The sequence below is a fragment of the Kogia breviceps genome, chromosome 8 (genome assembly GCF_026419965.1).
Source record: "Kogia breviceps isolate mKogBre1 chromosome 8, mKogBre1 haplotype 1, whole genome shotgun sequence".
NCBI lineage: Eukaryota > Metazoa > Chordata > Mammalia > Artiodactyla > Physeteridae > Kogia > Kogia breviceps.
The window spans coordinates 3,363,723-3,386,764 of NC_081317.1; the positions used below are offsets into that span (position 1 = coordinate 3,363,723).

A 23,042-nucleotide genomic window follows, 5' to 3' on the forward strand; every position below is an offset into this window, starting at 1 on the left:
AGATCTGGCTTCTCCTCGTCCCGGAGACCCAGCGGTCCAGACGCCACCTCCCCGTCACCCCCATCCACCACCAAGGCCACCAGCCATCTCCCCTGGTCCCCCATCAGTCTCAGCTACTGCCTTCTCGCCCCGCTCCTATGTGCCCCCCCCACCCTGGCTGCCTTTCCGCCCTGGCCCCTCCCATGGACCCACAGACAGAGTTTTGCCACGGCACAAACCTTCCTTGCCACTGGAAACCCTCAGGGCTGGCCCGTCTTCTTAGGCCCCAGCCTGCTCCCTACCAGGCCCCACCCTAGCCTCACCTCTGCTCTTGACACCTTAGCGCCCGGGCGGTCCCGGCGCACTCGCTCCCTCCACCAGACTACATTCATGACACCCCCGCTGCCGGGAATCCTTCGCCCTCCCCAGCCCCTGTTGACATGTCTCATCCTGCAAACCTTAGCTGCGGTCACTCCCAGGGAAGAGCTCTGACTCCCAGAATCAGCAGGTTTTGCTCCTGGACACAGGGTTGTGTGTGGTAAGGGGTCATATCCATCGCCCGGTGTCTCCAGCGCCCCTCAGAGAGAGACCGACCGCATCCAGGGCGCTCACTGCCACGTCCCAGCCCCTCCCGCAGCCAGCACACGTGCGCCGCGCACACGGCCTCCAGCCCGCGAATCAACAGCCCTCCCGGGGGGCCAGACCCACTGAGACACACGGGACCCTCATCTCGCTCTCCCACGGGAGAGGCTGGGAGAGCATCTGCGCGCAGGCAATTCAGAACATAGGACAGGACGTCTGAGCCCCTGCGCTCTGCCGTGGACGTGCTGGACTGGCCTGGTTCCGCCCGGAAGGCTCTGATCAGGGCTCCACCCAAGTGCCCAGCAATCAGCAGCATCTCTTGGGCACAGCTCCCCAGCACCCAGGCCCCGAGGAACCCCTTATTCATCCGACAGAAACTGGACAGGGCTGGGGCCGGGCGAGCCTCTCTGCCTCAGCCTCAGCCTCTGCGTGGCAGTCATCTGGTTGCATCTCAAACATCACCCCTTGGTGAAGGCACCCAGGACCCCACACTAGGAATGAGGGATCGCCCCCGCCCTCGCCCAGAAAACTCGCTCAGGTTTATTTTCTTGTCCGTCGCAGCAGCAAATCATCTGCTCCTTTCTTTCAACCACTTACTCCCTACCGCCCCTCCCCCTGCACCAGAGTTGCCTACTCCGGGCCGGCAGGTATTTGGGATCCTGCACCCCTTAGCCACCCAATACATGTTTGTTGAATGACTAATGGAAAGACTTTTGGGCCTGCAGACAGTGGCAGCCCCGGGATAAATCTCCCTGGGCTTGGGGAGCTTGCGAGCAGGCGGCGTGAGGTGAATCCCTCGAGTCCCCGGGCCTTCCCCAGGCATGGCCAAAGCCAGCTGACTGAGTCTCCAGCCAGGACAGAGCTGGGTTCCAGCGGGTGACCCCCCTCTCTGGTCCTGGCTGGACCCCGCTGCCCAGAACCTCAGGCTACTCGCAGCTGGGCAGCTGCATCCCAGGGGAGCCGCGCTCAGGAAGCCTGACCCAGGACACACACCCAGGGGGTTGCCAGAGGGGACACAGGGCTCAGAGCCCTGCGCTGGAAACCACAGATGGGGAAACTGAGGCCTGGCCCCCAGTCAGGACAGGGCACGGGGCTTCTGGTGCCCGGGCACTACGCCCTGCAGGGCCCAGGATAAGCCCCTCGTCCCTCGCTGGAGGCCGGGGCTGCATTTCTGCCCGTCTCCCATTGCTCCTGCACCCTGCCCACTGCCTGGGGCTCAATCTAGCAAGTGGTTGTATCTTCTCGGGTTCACCTCGCCCCCGCCAACACCATGGCGTCTGATGGCGTCTGACTCACTGCAGCCGAGACCTCTGTGCAAAGTCGGGAGTCACGAGGGGAGGCAGGGGAGACCTGCCTTCCGCCCTCCTCTCCAGGCCACTCCCCCCAAAGCAGGGCCACCAGTCAGTATTCCAGGGAGACGCTTGGGCGGAAGTACTGCTGGCTCAGCGTGAATGACCCCTAAGCACGCGAGGCCCCCAGCCAGGCCTCCGGTGACACTACAGACCCTGAGGCCCTGGAGGCTGTAGAAGGAGCCACTGCTGGATCACAAAGGATTCAGCCCTGGAGCGGGAGGCTAAGGTCTCTTTCAGCTGCAGAGGCCCAGGGGGGCACGGGTGGGGCCTGAAGAGAGCCAGCTCTCCCTGAGCCCAGATGAAAGGGCCTTCCCGGCCTCCAGTTCAGAGGTTCCCCACCCGCCTTCCATCCCGTGCCCGGCTGGCTGTGACGGTATGTCTCTGGAAGTCTAACCTCACTCTCTCTTGCTGCAGCTGAAGTTCTCTCCAGAAGCCGAGATCACCAGGAGGGCCCTCAGTCCCGTGTCTCAAACCCCGTGTGCACATGACTTAGGGTCTGAATGCACGTGGGGCGTGCCCACGGGGGCCGGTCCCCCAGCACACTGACCAGCAGGGACACGCGGGGACGGTGCTCATGGTGAGGGCGTGGGGGTCCGAGGGGGGGAGCAGCATACCCAAGGCACCGGCCTCTGGTCCAGACATGCTGCAGACATTAGCCTCCTTTGGTCTACACTCATCCTTCCAGCGTTCCCGTCCTGCCCTCCGTTTGGTCAGGCGCTGAGCCGAGCGAGGGGCTGAGGAGAGAGAAGACCCAGGAGCTCAGAGAGCCCAGGGGGTATAGATTTGTGACGGTCCCCATCCCGGGGACAAGCGGGGCAGGGTCCGGGTCGAGGACGCCTCGGCCAAGCGAGGCACTGGGTGGACCGCGGGAAGAAAACACAGCATGCTGTGCCCTTTCCACAGAGGAGAGACTGAGGCCCCCAGGCTGGGGCGGTGTGCGCGCTCCCACGAGGGCGGGAAGGAGGGCTCGGCCTTAGCAAGATGCAAGTGGTGCCCGTGCAGCCTCGGGCCTCCTCCCCCGCGCCCTGCCCCAGCTCGACCCCCCTGCAGATGCTGGAGATGTAGCACCTGGTACGACGCCCGGAGCAGCCAAAGGCTTGGCCGCCCCTTAAGTGTCAGGCCCTGGAGCTCCACTGTGCTCCCTTGGAGCTGCCAGGACGACAGGACCCCCTTTAGTGGGCTTGCAAAGCACTTTTTTTTTTTTTTTTTTTTTGGTAAAATAGCTTTATCCTCTGTGAAAACACAAACCAACACACTTTGGGGGGAGGGGAGGAGAAGGAGGCCACACAGTCTAGCCCCACGGCTCATTTAGAAGAGGACATGAGATTTTTTTTTTTTTTTTTTTTTTTTTTTGCGGTACGCGGGCCTCTCACTGTTGTGGCCTCTCCCGTTGCGGAGCACAGGCTCTGGACGCGCAGGCTCAGCGGCCACGGCTCACGGGCCCAGCCGCTCCGCGGCATGTGGGATCTTCCCGGACCGGGGCACGAACCCGCGTCTCCTGCATCGGCAGGCGGACTCTCAACCACTGCGCCACCAGGGAAGCCCAGGACATGAGATTTTAAAGCCTCACCCCCCCGCTTGCCCAGCTGAGGAAAAGTCACGACCCTAACACCCACTTATAAATAGCTCTTGTTATATTAAAAAATATGTATATATTTCCAGGGCCCACCTGGCTCTACTCCTGCACAGAAAGGGTTAACCTTCAAAGTTCAGTATCAGGGGCCCGGGGTGGGGCTGGTGAGGAGAGGCGGATTGGGAAGAAGGGGGTGCTGGAAAGCAGAGAGGGACGAGCCGATGTGGAAGTGGGGCGCTCCCAACATCCAAAACGGAGACGGGGGCGGATGCCTGTCAGAGACAGAAACCAGTGCTGTCCCAGGGGTTGTCTCACTCCTGTGCCCAGTGTCAAACGCCCTGGAGTGACCTGTCCTTTCAGACACCCCTGTGAGGCCCCAAGGTCAGGATCCGTCCTTTCCTCGCGGTCCCAGCCCATTCAACTCACCCCCGAGCTTATAAGGCCCTAAGAGGGAGCAGCGCCCCCCCCCCCAAGTAAGAAGCGTAAGGAAAGCTGGAGGTCCTTCCTGGGAGGAGGGTATTTCGGGGGTGGGCCACTTCTGGGGTCCCCCCCTTCAGTCCCTGACCAGGCGGTAAATGTGGTGCTGGGGCCCCCCGCTCACTGGTGGAGACCTCGAAGACACAGGCGGTGCAGAGCAGCAGTTCCTGGGTGTCTCTGCTTGTCACCACCTGGAGACTGGTGAAGTTCTCCAGGACACTGTTCAACATGTAGCGCTCGGGCAGCTGCCGCAGCTTGTGCAGAAAATCCACCGGGTACTCAGGCGTGGGTGGGCGCAGCAGGCGGTGCACGAACCTCCCGTCCTGCAGCTGGGCACGCGCCGTCTCCACCTTCTCCGCCGCCTGCTCGCCAAAGGGGCAGGCCTCGCGGGAACAGGTGAGGGTCACGTGCTCCGGGCTCTCGTACTGGCCGCTCACTCCGTAGAAGCCACCTCTGCTACCGCCGGCCCCACCTCCTCGCCACTCGGGCCCCAGGTCAGGTCCGCCCAGAACTTGACCAGGGAGAAGGCGTTGGGGGGGGGGGGGCCGCGATCACACAGCTCCCGCAGGCCACCCTTTTCTCAGGGGATTTGACACAGATCTGCGGGACGCCCACACTCTCGAGGGGGCGGCGCTCCGGGGCTGGGGCAGCGCTGGCTGATGTGTACAAACAGGTGCCTCTGGTAAGAGTTAGCTCCGCTCAGCCTGCAACACCACCCCACAAGTATGCGGAGTCTGAGCCCCGAATTAAATTAGGGAGAAACTGCAGGAATTTAGGAGACTCAGTGAAGTCCCCTGAGGGAGCAGGGCTCAACCCAGCGGCCTGGAACCCAGACTGGGCTCTGCCCCCGGGGCTCCCGGCTGCCACAGGCGGGATGCCATTCTGTGCACGGGGAGGTGTCCGGAGCCGCCAACCATCTCTATCCCCGCCCGCTCCCAGTGTGGGGGCAGATGTTCCTCCAGCTGCGAGGTCAGCTACCATGAACCGTGTGCATTCGGAGCTGTATCTTCTGCACGGTACGCCAGCCCGAAGAGGTGTGCGAAACCGGGAGAGTTCTAGTTAAATCCACCAGCCTCATAAGTAATGGCATATGATTTTATAAAGGAATTAATGCAGGCCAGGTTGGAAATGAGTCTGGGCTGGGATCGGGGCTCAGCCTGGAGAAGGAAGAGGGCTCAGTCTGGAACTAGGGTGTGAAGCAATGAGGGCTGAGCCTGAAGCCTGGATCAGGGCTGAGTCTGGGGGAAGGACCGGGCTCAGCAAGGGGTCCCGGGCTGAGAGGCGGAATCTCTTCCCCAAACAGCCAAAGCCCAAGCCACCCATGAGATCCTCTTCTTGTGCTGCGAGCGGCAAGATATTTTCACCAGCTGCCCGATGCATCCCCCATAAAGCCATAAAGCAGAAACTGACTTTGAAATGGCCCTTTCTCTGCCTGCATCCTCGGGCATAAATTTAAATAAAATGGCAATCTAAATGTCTGCGACTCTGAGTGGTCCTCGTGGGGCTGTCTCCCCGGGCTGCGTGGGGAGACAAAATGCCACCCTAAACCCATCCTCCTGTGCCACGCGGGTGAACGTCGGGGGGTGGGGGGGCAGCAGGGAGGGTGGGCGGCCCTTGGCAGATGGAGTGGGACCGGTGCCTTCCCCTCTGCTGATGCCGGCTCCCAGGGGGACAGGAGAGACGCGGGGTCACCCGAGGGAGGGGCTGCACCTCCGTCCACCTGGGAAAATGGGGAAACACACACAGCATCTATTTTGCACGCTCTTTGTAAGACTTAACAGGCACTGAGCAGACTCCCTACCCACGGTAAGTGCTCGCAAATATCCTGCGTGTCTCCGCTGTCTTGAGAACCCCCAGGGAGCACGGACGGGGGACTCAGCTGATCCGACGCGTGCAGAGCACCCTTCTCCACCCCAAGTGTGGGGAGGAACCCCCAGAGTGCTGGCTTCACCCCAGGGTTCCGAGCCAGCAGGCCTGGGAGGGCCTGGGAATGTGCATTTCGAACAGGTCTCCAGCTGGTGCTGCAGGTACAAGGACCACCCCTGCAGACCTGCTGTGCTAGAGAAAAGCTCGCCCGGTTGTGGTGGGGTCATCAGCAGCAGGTGGGCACGGGGCGGAGGGTCTCGCTGTGGCCCAGGCTGGAGAGGACCAGAGGGCTCCGCCTGCGTGGGAGCAGGGAGACTGGAGGGCCCGCCACGCCTTGGTCCGACCCGGCCCCCCAGCCCTGCCCACGCAGAGCCCCCGCGGGCAGGGTACCCTGTGCGCACAGCACGGGGCAGGGCACCCAAATCAACCGCTGCCTGGCCTCAGGCTCCTGCCCACGTGCTCCTCCCTCGCGGCAGCAGCCTAGACACACGGCTCCTCGTACAGGTGGACAGACCAAAGCTCAGGAAGGTGAGGACCCACCATGTCCTCTTGGCCAGGGAGTGGCGGCTGCTCTCCAAGTGCAAATCCCGGGCCTCCTTCCCGACACCCTCTCCAAACTTTCTCCCTGCAAACTCAGAGACTGAGCTTCCAGCCAGGTCCCAAGCACAAGCCCTGGTGCTTGGGGGTACATGCCAAACCCACGGTGCCCTTAATCTGGTCCTGACAAGACTGGATCCTCCCCTCAGCCTCCATCCTCTGGACGGCCAGGCCACCCTGTCCCTGTCTCCCAGCGCAGTCCCAGAGGAGGAAAGCCATCAGGACATCATGCTGTCGCGAGCAACTTGGCTTTTCTGGATGGCCTTTGCCAAGATCTGCAGCCTGGCACAAACAGGCAGATGCAACTCACCAACAGTGAGGAAGGAAATAGGTTTACAGGGTGAGCTCCCGGGGCCTGTACGGGGAGGGAATGGGGGGTCATCTGGTGACACGGGTGGGAGGTGAGGGCAAGAGCCAGCTGTCAGGAGGGGCTATGGGCTGGCGTAAGGACAGGTGTGATCGGGGTGCCTAAAACGCCAGCAAGGAGTAAGACGGCACCGAGCTTCCCGTGGAGCAGTGGGCAGACGTGAGTGCAGCGGTGTGTGTGCCCTCAGCTACGTGCCCTCAGGTGCGCGCTCACAGCCAGAGGAGGAAAGGGCTCAGGGGCTTGTAGAAGGGTTTGCAAATAAGAGGGACTTACCGTTCCACTAGCAAAATCAAGGGTCAGGGCGTAGCTATGGGCAGGGCTCAGGGGCTCTGTCTGGATCGGGGAGCAGTGATGAGCTGAGTGTCTTGTTGGTCTGGGTCCAGAGTCCAGGTCACCCCCCCAGCCTGGGTGCAGAGTTCACCATAGCTGGAGTCCAAGGTTGAGCATAGGTCAGGGCAGAGCCTGTGCTGTGGACGGCTGGACGCTAAGGACGCAGGAGAACTTAGCAGGGAGAGTCCGTGCAGGGCGCGGCCGCAGGGCCCAAGCAGCTGGGCGAAGAATAGATAGTGTTCACAGGCAGTGGGGTGTGGGGGGACGCTCTTCCTTTTCCTCAGCCACGCCACTTGTCTACAGTCTGGAGACGGTCACGCAGACCCCTCCCAGCCCGAGGTCAATCCAGCGCACCCTCTGAGGGGCTCGCCAGTGGGCCAGGCTTCTCTGACTCCATTTCCTGCTTCCACCAGGCCTCCACCAGCCAGCCATCAGCCAAGATGAGCCCCCATCTAGATCCAGTCCACGTCACCACCGGCCCTGACCTGCTTCCTTCTCTCTGCCCTCTGCCAGACCAAATGAGGGACACACACCCCCAACCCTGCAACACACCACCCCTGAGACTGAGACAGAAGGCGGGGACTTTCGCTTGTGATGCAGGGTAATGACAAGGGCAGGGGAGGGGGCGCTGGAAGCTGCACAGCAGGAGATGCAAAGCTGACATCTGACTCCCTTTCCTAGAAACCTCTTGGTCTCCCTGGAGGAGAGCCTGATTCCAGGGTGGAGCAGGGCAAGGGCCTGGAGCATCCTGTGATGTCAGAAAGTGAAGGGGGGCGGGGCTTGAGGACAGCACAGGGAGCCAAACGAAGGAGCTGCCCCCACCGCCAGAGCGAGAGCGTCTGGGCGAGAAGATAAGCACGGGGGTGTCACATTCACCCATAGCAACGCAAATGTCTGCGAGTCCATACCGGCATTCACAAATAACTGGATAAATAATTAAGTGGAGGAGAAGGGACAGATCTTCCCTAGAGAAGAATTCTAATTAACACGTGTAGAAGGAATGAGGGAAATTGAATATCCCGTGAGCACACAGCTGCCAGCAAGACCCGCCAATGGCAGCTCAAAATCATGAACCAAAGCTGAAGCAAAAGGAATGAATTGTAAAGTCTCCACTTACTTCCCTCAAAGATATTTATTAGTTATGAAGAGAAAAATAGTAACTTTCCAGTAACTTTTAAAAATAGTAACTTTGCAACAGAGAAACCCAACCAACACCAGCTTGATGGAGGGACGGAGGTTAATACCACCGAAGACCTCAGACATCGGGTCCTCCCCAAGTGACAGCTGCGGAGGGCGCCTCCCTTCTCTCATATTCCTGCCCCACATGCAGAGCCTCCATCTCACTGTGAAAAAAAAATAGTTGACAAACCCAGATTGGGGCACATTCTGTAAAATAACCGACTAGCACCGTCCCCAAAAGGCAGAGACATGACCAGAATGAGGGAACAGCACAGGCAGAGGGCTCAGGAGAGCAGACGACAAAATGCAAGGGATCCACATCGGATCCTGAAACAGGGAAAGGACTTCAGTGGAAAACTGGGGAGCCCGCAGCGAGGTCTGTGGTTTAGGGGAAAGTCTCACACGCACGGCAATATCTTCCCCTCGCTGATTGTATTACAATCAGGTAGGGATGTGAGGGAGGCTGGGCGGGGTAGTATACAGAAAACCTCTGTCCTAGTGTGCAGCTCTTCTTTTTATTTTGAAATGATTTCAAGTGAAGAAAGCATCTCCCTGGCCACATTTGTGTGCTTGGACCCCAGCCATCCCTGAGCAGAGCTCTCCCTCCGCAAGCAGCTCATGCAGGTGTGTTCCCCAGTGAAAACAGTTTCCTCCCCGACAGGAGAGCTGGTACTAGCCAGCAAAGACAACTTGCTTACCTGAGAATTGCCAAGCAGCCCTGAGGGGGAGCCCCACACCCACTGCCCCCAGTGGGACTAGTGCCTGGCTCCATACGCCATGCCCTAGAAAGATGACAGCTGCGGTGGGCAGGCCAGCCCCGGTAGGCATTGCCGAAGCACCAGGCCAACTCCTAGCCACCGGCAAGTCTATTGGTGGCCGCCTTGGGGTCCGGCATCCATCCTGGTCCAGGAGGACAGGTCACATGACACAGGCTATAGCAGCCTTTACATACAAATCCTTTTTGAAAAAAAAAACGCTCACCCAAAGTATTCTACCGTCTCCCATCTCTCCTTCTACCTAAACCCATCTCAAATTGTCCAATTCGAAATTTCTTCTGAAGGATTTCCCAAGGCTCCCCAGTCCCCCTTTGGGGAATCGCAGGATGGCCCCAACAGCCAGAGCCAGAAAAGAGAAAACCCAGCCACCACTCGTGGCCTCGTGTCCCCATGCCCCACCCAGAAGGGCCCCCTTAGCCTCCGGGAACACTGAGAAACACCCCAGAACTGTCAGCCTCTTGTCCCAGCCCACTCCACACCCCAGTCCTCCGAGAACTGCAGCGCCCAGGTCGTTTCCATCCAATCAAGGCGGCAGCAGGAGGTATCTGTGAAACACGCCGCCGTATGAGTTCACAGTGGGAAATAGATTAATAAGCCATTATGAGAAGCAAGCTGATTATTAGCATGAGAACGAAGCTCTGGAGCTAATTGAAGCCATCCCGCAAAATGTCAGCGCCTTCCCGGAGTGTGAAATATTCATGGCACCCGAGCCCCCGCTGGAGAGCAGAGGTTTGTATGTACCCTTCCTTGGATGGCCACTGTCAGACGGGGCTCCTTCCCCTGTGGCAGGGTCAGGGCCATGGCTCTGAGCCACCTGCTTACTGGAGCAGTGGACTTCTCCAGAGGGGCATGGGATTTGGTTACAGATGTGGTCCTTTTCTTGATGCACTTTAAGAAAAGAGAGAGATTCTTGTGAGTGTAGAGAGCTTATGGGATCTCACCTGGGGGAGGCCATTTGTCCCTGGGAGGTGGGGTTCAGGGATGCCCCTTCTGCTGTATTTCAGCTGTGTTCCCTGAGGGGCCTGCCGCCTCTGTTCCACAGCCTGCAGCGGTGCCATTCTTGACCCCCCCCGACCTTTCCCTCCCCGTTGCTCGGCCAGCAGCCAAGAGCTCTCTCCTCCAGCCAGGGGTCCTCAGCCAGCTCCAGTCACGGTGGGCGTGCAGGATACGATGGCGCCACAAGGACAGGCCAGCCCCCGTGATGCCTTGTCTCCACTAAAGCCGAGAGCTCGTTGGAGCCTGTCTTTCTCAGGGCAAGGATGGCTCCAGGCGGGATGGCTCTAGACGACTCCAGGTGAGATCAGCATTCTGGGGCAGGAATACACTTTGCCATGGCCTTCCTCGGGGCCTCGCTTCCTGCCCAGGCTGGGGAGGACGTGGGACTCGTGTAGCAGCTGATAGAGAGCCAACAATCAACGCTGAGGGTTTTATTCTTACGGGTTTCTCCAGCAGAGCCCACAGGGAATGCTGAGGCCAGCAGCTGCAAACCCCCAGGCAGAGCCAAGGTGGCCAGAGGCGGGGCTGGCTGAGGCACACCTGAGCTTCCACCCCCAGAGGAAGGCTGCCGATGGCAACGCTTGACGCGAGGAGTGGGACCCAGGCGTGAGTCCAGGCAGTGGTGGGCGGGGCTGTCAGTATGGGCCCAGGGGAGGCGGTCCCTGCTCCCCCAAAACCTGCTGGGCAAGGACCAACCCAAAGGAGAGGGGCAGTTTCTCGGTCGCCCACGATGTGGAAAATATTAACGGCCTCTTCCCTACTGTCATAATAGCAACCCCACTTGTTAAAAAGTAGGGCTTCCCTGGTGGCGCAGTGGTTAAGAATCCACCTGCCAATGCAGGGGACGCAGGTTCGAGCCCTGGTCCGGGAAGATCCCACACGCCGCGGAGCAACTAAGCCCGTGCGCCACAACTACTGAGCCTGAACTCTAGAGACTGCGAGCCACAGCTACTGAGCCCACACACCACAACTACTGAAGCCCGTGCGCCTAGAGCCCGTACTCTGCAACAAGCGAAGCCACCGCGATGAGAAGCCCGTGCACCGCAGCAAAGAGTAGCCCCCGCTCGCCGCAACTAGAGAAAGCCCGCGCGCAGCAACGAAGACCCAACGCAGGCAAAAATAAATAAACAAACAAATCGATGTTAATAAATAAATAAATAATAAAAGTATCCAACCTTCTATTATGTGTTGGATGTGAGACTGACACCGATTTTTCTAACACCAAAAAAAAAAAAAAAAAAAAAAAGCTGCTCTATGCCATTATTTTAATTAAGGTAAATTAAAATTCCTCTGGTTTGAAGATATTTTCAAGACTTTTGTGACAGCCTGGTGATCGTTACTGCCCGCCTGGGCTCCGGCTGACCCCGGCTGTGACAGCGTCTGCGATCTGCCCTCCCGCCAAGACCCCAGGGCAGACGCCCCCAACCAGGCATGGGGACAAAGACAGAGTCCCTGAACCCGCCCTGAGACCTGGACACTCCCAGCTCCTGCTGGAGGTCGGAACGGATGCTGCCTTTGGGAAGTACCACGCCCGGTGCTTATGAAAAAGCCACGTGACATACATGCCGCCTCAAGTGGGTATTAACCAAGCAACACCGAAGAGTGGAGTTCCGATCCATCTTACAGTGTGCATGACCTCAAGACCAGGGTGCTGATGGAGGGAACCAGGCACTCTCCCCCACGTATTGTGATTCCACTTGTAAAAGAGGCAACTCCATCAAGACAGAAAGCAGATTAGTGGTAGCCGGGGGCTGGGGCGGCAATGGAAGGGAGTGCTGGTGGGGACGGGGGTTCCTCAGGGGCAACGAAACGTTCTCCAGTTGATCGTGGTGCTTGCATAGCTCTGCGAATACACTAAAAATCACTGAATTCTATGGCACACGAATTATATCCCAATAAACCTGTTTTTTTAAAAAAAAGAAATCACTATAGAGTAATAACGTGTTTATTCTGAAAAAAGAAATGTACATACACATATACCCTCTTACCTAGCGATTCCACTTCTAGGAATTTTTCCTAAGGAAATAATTAAGGAGGTGCACATAAATGCTTTCATGCTTTAAAAAAGACATTTAAGTGTCAAGTGAGAGGGCTTTGAATAAATTGTGTTGCATGCATTCACTAGAACACTGCACAAATAGCAACTTAACACAATGTGGTAGAAACGCATCTATTGACATAGACGTGTGTTCATGATAAACTGTTGAGTGACATTAACAGGTAACAAACAGCAAATGTGGATACTGTAAAACGATATGCCTGACCTACATGCGGGAGACGTCGCTGACTTATACACAGGGGCTACTTCCAGATAAGGGGTTTGGGAGGATTTTTCCCCTCCTTCTTTCAATTATCAGGATCATCTAGCTTTTCCATTTTGACCTGTGTTACTAGTGCGATGATAAACTGGTATGGGTTCTTTTTTGGACACGGCCAGAGCAGGGGCGAGTCAAGGCAAGTAAAGAGAAGGATGGTCTGGTCTGAGCAAACTGAGAGTCTTTTGGGGGAGCAGAGCAGAGCGGCCTCCCCAGCAGAGAGGGCTCTTGGAGCTGAGGACCTGGGCCCCCGGGTGAGACCTGCCTCTCTGGGCATCCGTCGTGTATAAAATATACGACAAATCCCACCTGGGACCCTCGCTCCTAGGCTGAGCCCCAGAGGCCCCGAGGAAGCCACTGGAGGAAGACGGCCGTGGGTGCAGGAAGCCAGCTCCACGCCCTCACGTCCCAGGGAGCAGGCCTGGATGACGAGCTCGGGCCCCGGGCCAGCGGGTCGGCACTGTGCCTGCTCCTTGGCCTGTGCGTCATTTCCTGTTAATCAGCATCACTCGGGCCCGGGAGATGCCAGCCTGGGGCCGCGTCAGCTGCCGGGAGGAGCCGCTACCTGTTCCGTGCACGGTCGGCTGGGTTTGGGTAGCCCGGGCCTGAGCGGAGTTGACAGGGCTGCCTGCTCCGTCCCGAGGAGAGGAGAGCTGGAAGCAGACACAGCAACACCCAGCGCCCGCCTGACGTGGGGCAGGCCCCCCCAGCGCAGGGCCCCCCGCCCCTCCATGGCCCTGCCCAGGTGCAGGAGGCTGTGAGACTGGACTACCCGGACACCAGCCTCGGGTGATGAGGCCAGAGTTTCCATCGGGACAGCGGCAGGGCTGTTGCAGAGGGACAGCACGATCCGATCCGGCCCGTGGCGTTAAGTGAGCACATACTAAGTGCTCTAACGGGCTGTTTCCCTTACCCCTCACACCAGCCGTGTACCCACCCTTACAGATGAGGGGCCAAGGCTCAGGAAGGTCATTGCCCAACTAGATTGCTAGTTGGGCCCAGACGTAAGTCTCCCTGAGTGGGGAAGCTGTGCCCCAGGCTTGCTGCAGAGGGTCTGGGTTGCCAGAGGGTCAGGCTGCCCAACAAGCACCCGCTGGCCTCCAGACTGGGCCGGGGGGCCTGGCAGGTCCATCCCCGTGGGGAGGCAGGGAAGAGGCTCCACCTGAAAGACCGACGGAGCAAGCGGGCAGGGTCCCGGTGGTCATGGCCTAGGGCAGGCTGGGGTCTCCAGAAGCTCCTGCATGACAGGCAGGGCCAGGAGCCCGGGCTGGGCCTGTGCCCTTGGGGAGGAGAGGAAAAGTGGAGCTTGCCCACCCGCGGAGGGCCTGTCCCAGCTCTGCTTCCCCGGAAACAGGCTGCAGGAGCATGGGCCCTGGAGGCCCCCCTGTAAGGAGCTGAGGACAGCAGGTGGGCAGAGAACAAGGCGGGCCTGAAGTGAAGGTGCAGCAGTCGAGGCTCCGCAGGTCACACGGGGTGGGGCTCGGGGGGGGGGGGTCTTGGGGGAAAAGCAGAAACGAAAAGTTTCCCCGGACCCCCACCCACCTCGAACCTTCTGCAGCTTCGGTGCCATGCCCTCCCTGGACCCCCTTGCAGGTTTGCAGAGGTTGAGGCAGAGATCCGTATCCGCGCTCCCACACTCTCCGGGTGTTTCACTCGACAGTGTCATGTCCGTCATGTCCAGATACAGACGTGCATTCCGCCTTTCCAGTTACACGTGTCGAAGCTCAGGGCACTGCCCGCGTGCCGAGGCCTCTGGGCGTGGGGCGGTGTCCCCCATCCCCCCGACAGTTCAACAGGATCGGAGAGGTGGGTGCCGGGACAGAACCGACAGGACCCCCAAGCAAGTGCAGAGAGCCTACCAGGCCTTGGGTCCTGTCCTGGGAAGCAGGGTCTGTGGACCACACAGCTGCGACCACATCTGGTAAGTGGGAAAGCTCTCAGGAACGTTGGGATGGCAGCAGGGAAATTGGAGCCGTGGAAGCAGAGACAGCCCGGCTGCAGTAACTTCTTGCTCAATCAATAGCTATTTCCCTGCTCCAAATTACTTTCTTTTCCCCCTGAAACCATCAGAGGCAGCTACTGCCAATCAGCTATGACACGTTACAGAAATGCTATTGGAATTTCCAGGCCTGACCAGTCCTTTCCAGGACTCATATAGGTGAGTTTGGGGGAACCTTAGGAGCAAGCATGCTTCCTACCCTACCCATATCAGAAGGAGACGAGAGCCCCTCCTGTTCCTCGGCCTCACATCTCCAAGTCATCCTTCACAGTGCCCGTAGCAAAAATGGCAGTGATGATAATAGTTGCAGCAGTAGGAAAACACTTAGACATTCTTCTGAGAACACCATGCTTCACAAAGGCACCAGCACCTCAATCATAGGCATATAAGGTCAGCACTATAGTTATTCTCCGTTGACAGGTGAGGAAACTGAAGCACAGAGAAGCTTGTAACTCGCTCGAAGTCCCAGGAGCCGGGACACCCACCAGGCCATCTGAGCCTTTATCCTGTTGAAACTTGCCAAAGTGAATATTACAGCTGTATCTATATGATGGCCCAAGAGACGCCTCTCTCACTCACTAGATTCTAAGCAGGGCCCAGTCTGCGTGTGCTGGCTGTCCTGTCTCTTGGCACAAACTAACTGCTTGATTAGTGCTTGAGGAATGGACAAGGAGATGTCTGGATGGATAGATGGAGGGATATTAGATGGACGGATGGATGGACGGATAGGTGGATGGATAATGGATGGACGGATGGATGGACGGAGGCCTCCCAGCAGAGGTGCTGGCTCCTCGGGGCACACTAACACCAGAGGAGTGGAGAGAGTCAAGTTTGGAGTTTGAACCCCTGGTGTTAGCCCATCCTGTTGGATTGCATTGCTGGGGCCCTACATCATCTCTCGTGGTCCCTCTGGGCTCCAAGATCAGACCTGTGAATCAGAGCCGTGAGTCCTGGATCGCTTCCTCATACACGCCAGCACGTGCAGAGCAGTTTCTAAAGCGTGTTTATGTGTGCTCTCTCACGTCCACCCCCAAGATCAGATTCTGGCATGTATCCTATTAGGGGTCATCAGCACGGCCCTCAGAGGAGGGTGCTTCTTTGCCCAAGGTCTCAAAGCCAGCAAATGGTGGGGCATGGGAATTAAATGGGACTCTCCACTCCCAAGGACAGGGCTCTTCCACTGACTGGGCAGTGCATCAGGAGAAGAACACAGGCTCAGGGGCTGCACAACCGTGGGCTTGACTCTGGGGCTCATGGGCCACACGCTGGGTGACCTTGGGCACCACCAACAATGCCAGCTTTGGGAAAGACAAGGGTCAGTGCACAGGAAGCGTCCAGCACGTGCTGGGTTCTGAACAGGGATGCGTGTGATTACGGGATCCTGCGAGCCTGGTTCACGCATCAAGGTGTCCTCAGCAACCCGTGGCTCTCGTTCCAATACGCTTCGCCCCTTGGATTCCTGCAGCTCGGGGCTCAGATCCCAGTCTGCAAACAGGACCTGGAAAGGCAGGTCAGCCACCAAGAGGTGCCCAACCAGGGCACCCGCAGGCACAACCGTGAGGTCCGTACCTCAAGTAGAGCTGAGGTGCCCGGATGCAGGCCCACCCCAGGTGGGGCAGCCAGGCACAAGGCAGCAAAGATGGCGCAGCACCCCCAGGTTCGAGGCCGTGGACCTCCCTCTTTTTCTTCTACGTGGATGCACTTCCCCAGGGGCGGAGGGTCGCTCCCTGGCTCTTCGGTGGCTTTGGCCCGTCACCCAAATGTAATTAACAGAAGAAACACCACAGTGACCTTCTAATCACCAGGGGCTCTTGTGGGCAGCGCCTGCTGATTCCTGCTAATTGGAGGGAACGGCTGCCAGACGCATGGAGTTAGGTGCTTCCCTCTGGCCCCCGTGGCAGCCCCGACCGTCCCTTGCCTCCTGCTGCCTCCAGGGGGACTTTGGAGGGGACGAGACAATTTCCCCCAAACGCCCCCTAACTGGGGGTTCTGGGGTGAAAGAGGTGCCCCAGTTATCCTAGTTCACACTCGGATGAAGCACGCGCTCTTTTCAGGGTGCGGCGAGAGAGGCGAGGAAAGACAGCCCTGGCCCCGGCCTCAGTGTTCTCATCTGTAAAATGGGGAAAACGTCCCCTGCGCTCGTGGGGATGGCGAGAATGAGACTCTGGGTGTCGCAAACTGTGCCTAGTGCCAAAGACGTGGGATTTCATTCTGCTCCAACCACTTCTGGTTTTTATACGAAAGGAGGGAAAGGGGTGGGGGGACGGGGGGGCCCAGGATGTGACTTTGGGCCCCGGGTACAAGGGGGGATGGGGGTGGAGCAGGGAGAGTTACAGTTGGAAAATACCCTGGGCCCCCAGCATGGCCACGCTCAGGACAGGCCCGGGCCTAGCCATCCTCCGCCCAAGAATTTCTAGAACAGGAGATCTAGTTGGACCAAATAACGATGATCTACACTAGACAGTGTTTTCAACCTTGAAAAAATACACTTGAAATGAAATAAATTAAAAGATGTAGGAATTAAGCGTGAAGGAGCCGCACAGAGGCTTGGCCAGGGGCTCAGGAAGGGTAGCGGCCCGTCCGGCTCACCTCTGCACCACCAGTCCCTGAACTTGGGCAGGCGCCAGGAGCTAAGCGGCCGAGGTGGAGAGCAGGGCCCGGGCAGCTGGATGGAAACAGGCTCTGAGAGTGTGTTTCTCTTCCTTCCAACTCCCAGAAGCCAAGCGGCTGAGTGGTCTGGGATCCTGGGTTTCAGGAGGTCCCGGGCCTGGGTCTCCGCCCCAGAGCGAAGTGGGTCTCTGATGCCCTCCGAGAGCTTCCTAGCCCCGATCAGCCGGAAGCCCCCAGGGACTCCCACTGACCCGAGCTCCTCAGCTTGGCAGCCCAGGCCGCCCAGCCTTTCTTTCCATTACCTGCCTTGTGATCAAAAACCCCCAGCCGCTTCCTGATAGCACCCAAGCCAGAGCAAAGCCCCCTTCCTTGAACCCCCCTGAAAATCACCCACCACAGGCCCGAGTCCATTCTGAGACCTGTCGTGGAGACACCCGCGGTCCCCACGACGGCAGCAACGAGCCCACCTGGGTCAAGCACAGCGTGTCCCTGGTGGCCTCCGCTGAAGGCATCACAGCCACCGTATCACGTCACACCAGCTCTGGCTGGTCCCTGTTGCCCTGAAAACGCCCCTTGTCCCCCTTTCCCCTCACTGACACCTGCGGTGAATTCTCACCTGTCCTGTAATCTCCGCTTGCATGGCACCTCCTCCAGGCTGCCTTTCCAACGCCCCAGCCGGGCTCTGCTGTGCACCTCTGTGCCCCTGCCCGCTTGAGTCTCTCTCACGGTCCTGCAAGGCTGCGCCACGGCTGCCTCTCCCCGCCAGACCCTCCCTGAAGGCGGGGGCTGGGCCCTGACCGCCTCGGTCTCTGCAAGGACCCAGGGTCCGGCCCCACCAAGAGGAGGAGCTCAGGGAAGTTCGGGAGCGGCCTGGTCTTGAGCCCGTCAGCAACATTATCAGCACACGGGTCTGTGCGGGACCCGGGGCCGCCTGCCCCGACGGTAATGAGACCGAGGAAGAGTGGGCCGGAAGCACTTGCCTTTCTCGCGTCCCCCGCCCCAACGACTCTGAGTGGGTGAGAAACTGGGGGGAGGGCTGGTGATGGGGGCCGACATTCCTCATCAGTCCTCTGGGAGCCAGTGGCCTCCTGAGGGGTAGAGACCAGGGCACGGGTGCCCCCTCACCAGTGGTGTCCAGCACAGGGCGGCCCGATCTTTTCTGCAGGACTCGCGGGCACCAGGCTGGCCTGGGAGTGAAACGGCCCAAGCACAGGCGTCGCAAGCAAGCACATGAGCTACTCTCGCCGGGACATGCTGGGTCTTTAAAGAGGAGCCCTGGACATTCACACGCAAAAAAAAACCAAAAGAATGTAGACACAGACTTCACATCCTTCATTGCGTCAACTCAAAATGGAACGTAGACCCAAATGTAAAATGTGAAGCTATAGAACTGCCAGACTATGACATAGGAGAAAATCCAGAGGACCCGGAGCATGGCAGTGACTTCTCAGACGCCACACCAAAGGCACGTCCCCCGAGATGATTGCCAGGGGCTGGGCGGGGAGGGGCGAGCGGGTGGGGCGTGGGGGGGGCGGGTCAGGGCCGTGACCTAGTCCGTGTGATACTGTGATGGTGGACATGTCATCACACGAGTGCCAACCCCCACAGAACGTGCAAAGATTCAATCCTCCCCTCAACTCCACTCAAGGTTTCTGTGAGCCCAAAACTGCTTCACAGCCAAGCCTATTAATGTACATTTAAAAAGAGGAACCCGAAAGAATGAACGAAGCCAGAGAGAGGGAGACATCTCAGCCAGCAGGCAGGCCTTCCTCACGGTCCTGTGCTCAAGAAGAGCGCCCCCAGGCTCAGGCCTGGGATGTTCTCAGTCAAGGGACCTCCAGCCCGGGCTGCGGGAAGGCTGAGGGTCCCGGAGGTGAGAGGGGCCCGAGGGCCACCATGCGGGTCTCTGAGGACCTCCGAGCACCTCCTGAGTCGGCAACCGTACCCCCCGTCATTCACTCCACTCCCTCGCTCCTTCAGAACGTCGATGGCGTGGTGCCCGCCGAGTGGCCCGCGCCTCAAGCCCCCGTTGTGCATTATTCACAGACTTAGTCATTTATGCATTTACTCATTTTCTTTGTCTAAAGAAGAAAGCAAATTCCACCTTCCGCCAGCCCCAGCAGAACAACCGGGCACCCCGATCACGGCTGGTGGGTTTAATGAGGTTTCGCAGACCCTCGTTACCATTTCAGAAACGCTGTCCGAGGTACAGTGGGCGGGGGCACCTCATGCCAGGAAGGTGTTCCTTTACGAGAGGAGCAGTGAGAAGGTCAATTAAGACAGGGGGGGCTTCCCTGGTGGCTCCGTGGTTGAGAATCCGCCTGCCGATGCAGGGGACACGGGTTCGAACCCCGATCTGGGAAGATCCCACGTGCCGCGGAGCAACCGGGCCCGTGAGCCGCCACTGCTGAGCCTGCGCGCCTGGAGCCCGTGCTCCGCAACAAGAGAGGCCGCGACAGAGAGAGGCCCGTGCACCGCGATGAAGAGTGGCCCCTGCTCGCCGCAACTAGAGAAAGCCCTCGCGCAGAAACGAAGACCCGACACAGCCAAAAATAAATAAATAATTTTTTTTAAAAAAAAAAGACAGGGGACCCCCGAAGGGGACGCTCCCAGGCCTCCCCAGTTGCACAGAACTCGCCCCCCAGGAATGGGTGCGCCAGCCGGAAACGGGCCGGGGAGGGAGGTGGCAGCCGTGAGGGTCACTGCCCTGGACCGCCAGCTCGAGTCCAGGCCCTTAGGGAGTGTTTGCTGGTGGCCGCTGTCACAAAAGCCACTCGGACAGCCGGGTCTCACCTGTGCGTGTTAATGAACTGATTCACATTCAGACACGCATCCATTCAGCCACGTGTGCATTTTCAACTGTTTCATGACCGTCTAGTGTGTCCTCCCTAAGGAGCCCACACATTTATTTATGAACTCACACGTCCACAGTGCAGGCAGGCACACATGCACTCAGTCCCGTAGGCTGTGTGGGGTTCTCAGGGGCAGAGACAGCGGGTGGGTCGGGGGCCACTGGGAGAGCAGGCAGTGCTTCCCGGGGAGGGCGCCTCAGAGTGCTGTGTGGGGAAGGCCTGGAGTCGCTCTAAGGCGCGTGGATAGCAGCCACAGCAGCAGGGAAGCCCCAGGCACCAACGAGAGCGAACCTTCCAGGTGGCAGAGGTCATGCCGCCATCCAGGGAGTCGGCTGGCCCGCAGAGGGCATTTCGGTTTGGGCGTCCAAACCGTGCAGGCTGTGGGCACCCCCATACCCACAGCACATCAGAACCCACCTGGCCGCCCGTACAATGCCCAGCGAGGGGCACGCTGTGGCCAGTGCAGCAATTTCCAATGAAACACTCATCACTGCTGGCAGAGCCCTGAAATACGGCACCGAGAGAGCAAAAAGAGTCATCTGGCATTGAGTCGCCGTGTCAACAAAGCTCTACTTGGAAGTGAATTCAATCTGATGGCACCCCAGCCAGCGAGCATCTGAACGCGGCCAACCTGTCCTGCCAGGGCAGGATGATGGCTCATTCCCGGGACATCCAGGAGAGAGCTCGCCAACGGGAGACACAGCTGGGCAAGGCGCAGACTTGGCTTGAGGTCATAGCCAACGGTACTCCACTTAAGGGGAGCCCATGAAATTTTAACGACATGCTGAGGTCTGCCAAAAAGCATCCTTTTAAGAGGAGAGCAAGAAACGCCCCTGCATGGAGCCCGGGCAGCAGGGACTGAGAGGAACTCTTTCCTTCCCATGTCCCCGTCACCGAGCTCCAAGGCGGGCTCGCCCACAGGGCCGCCCAAACTCCGGCTTCCCAGGCAACCGCAGCTCAGGCCCTGCCTCTGGCTTCATTCCCCTGTAAGCCCCTCCCCAGGGCAAAGGCACCCCTCGTCCCAAGGACCGGTGTCCCTCTGGAAAGGGCTGCCTCGGGCCCACATGCCCCTCTTGAGTTGCTTTTCAGAAGTAATTTCCATGTAATGAGAACACAGGGAAAACTCATTATTCCAGACACCGCTAATTAGGGGTCTGGGGCCAGCAGAAAGTGACATTTGCTTTCTCCACAGACAACGCGAATTAACAACCAGACAAGATCGCAGGCACCTTTAGAGAGCCAGAAGCAGCTCCTGGCCAGCAGCTGTCAGCCATCAGGAGCACGGTCCACGTGGGAGGTGTTAATTACAAGTCTTTCTCTCCTAGTCAGTGAGGAAGACCCCAAAGGGCCGCCCCGGGGCATCACTGCCTCCAACCCCGAGTGTGAGATGCCCCAGAGCAGCCCTGGGAGGGCGACACCAGTATTATTCCCATTTCACAGAGGAGGAGACTGAGGCTCACCCTGGGTCTCGCAGGGAGGACCCCCCTAGAGACCCCCCAGGCCCCACAGCCTGGGGTCCGGCTCACTCCCCCCATGGCAGTCGGTGGAGAGGACACAGGCTCTGTACGCCATCCTCTGGCTTTGCCAAATTCCACCCCACCTGGGAGACTGGAAGGATGGGGGCAAAGGGACCCTTCTCCTTTGTAAACCGTGAGCTCCTGGGGGGGTCAACAGCTGGACGGGAAGGAGCGTGTGAGCAAAGGCGTGGAGATCTGTGTTGCTGGAATGAAGCGTCTCTGAGGGGCACACAGTAGGGCTGGGTAGTAGCAGCCGTGGAAGGTTACAGAGCAGGAGCCGCTACGGGCATCCAGGAGCCCGGCCACGCCGTTCCTAAACCGCCCGGCCTCCCCAGCTAGATGAGGAGGGGAAGGAAACCCCTGCCACGGGAGAGAAGGGAAGGAGGCCAGACTGAGGAAGGGGTGGGAACTGGGGCACGTTTCCCACACCCGCTCCTGGATGTGAGTCCCATGGGTGTGCGGGGATCTGTCCCGTCGCCCCTGGGTCCACAGCTAAGGAGCCATGCTTAGGGGAGTGGGGTTTATAGGGACGGGAAACCTGGGAAAAGTCACGTCTGCCTAAGGGGGTCCCGTGCAGGGGAGGGGGTCAGGGCTGAGGGCTGCAGCGGTCCTGCGGCAGAATCTCCGTCCCTTCCTCCCCCGACCCCTGCAGGTGCGGAGGCTGCTCCACGGACACCAGCGGGGTCAGCAGGATGGCAGCCACGGAAGGGCAGACCGTCCACCCCACAGGCTCTCCTGCGCACACAGAGGCAAGATCTTCCTCCACCTTCAGCTCACACGGGGTGGAATCCCCAGCCGCATGGGGTCTCCATCCTGTGTCCCTGGCCTTGAACCCACTCCTGCTGAGAGCGGCCCAGAGGAGGCTTCTGACCCCTTGATTGGTCAGTAGCTGGCAGTCGGTTGAGCTGGGAAGAGGCCCACGGTCACCTTGCCCAGAGGCCCTCCTGGCTGGGAGGGGCGGCGCAGGTGGGCGGGGCGGGGGCGGGGCAGGACTGGGAGGGGCGGGGCCAAGCAGGTGACCGACATCGTGGTGCCCAGGGGCAAAGGGCTTCAGGGGTCGTCAGCTCGCTCCTCTTACTCCTCATCGGATGCTTGCTGGACACACGATGCAGCCCAGGCCCCGTCCATCCCCGACGCCCATTCAGCACAGCGGTGAGGTTTTCTCTGGACACACTGCAGGGTGAGAGCAGCAGGGGCCAGGCGGACAGGGGGGTTTAACCAGGGTTGGGGTTTTGCCAGGAGGGGGCCCAGGAGAGAGGGAGGAAGGGAGGGAGTGCAGCGATATGAAGGGCACGGCGCGGGCGGCCTGGACTCCAAGCCAGGATGGAGGGCAGCGGCCAGGGGGCCTGGGGAGGAGCGGGTAGAGGTGGGGGTGGGCGGTGAGTCAGCAGAAAGCTGGGGTGGAGAAACAGGCGGGGGAGGGCCCCGGATGCAGGCCTAGGGCAAAATGGAAATGCAGGGCCCTGTTCAAAACAGCAGGCAAGGTGGGTCCTTAAAGGCATTGAGGGCTTCCCTGGTGGCTCAGTGGTTGGGAGTCCGCCTGCCGATGCAGGGGACGCGGGTTCGTGCCCCGGTCCGGGAGGATCCCACGTGCCGCGGAGCGGCTGGGCCCGTGAGCCGTGGCTGCTGAGCCTGCGCGTCCGGAGCCTGTGCTCCGCAACGGGAGAGGCCACGA

At 59.4% G+C, this 23,042-nt stretch overlaps 1 pseudogene; it reads right to left on the minus strand.

Annotated features, from left to right (window-relative positions):
• Window positions 1–4,039: 4,039 nt before the first annotated feature.
• On the minus strand, window positions 4,040–14,064 carry LOC131761504 (transcriptional enhancer factor TEF-4-like; annotated as a pseudogene).
• Window positions 14,065–23,042: the final 8,978 nt, after the last annotated feature.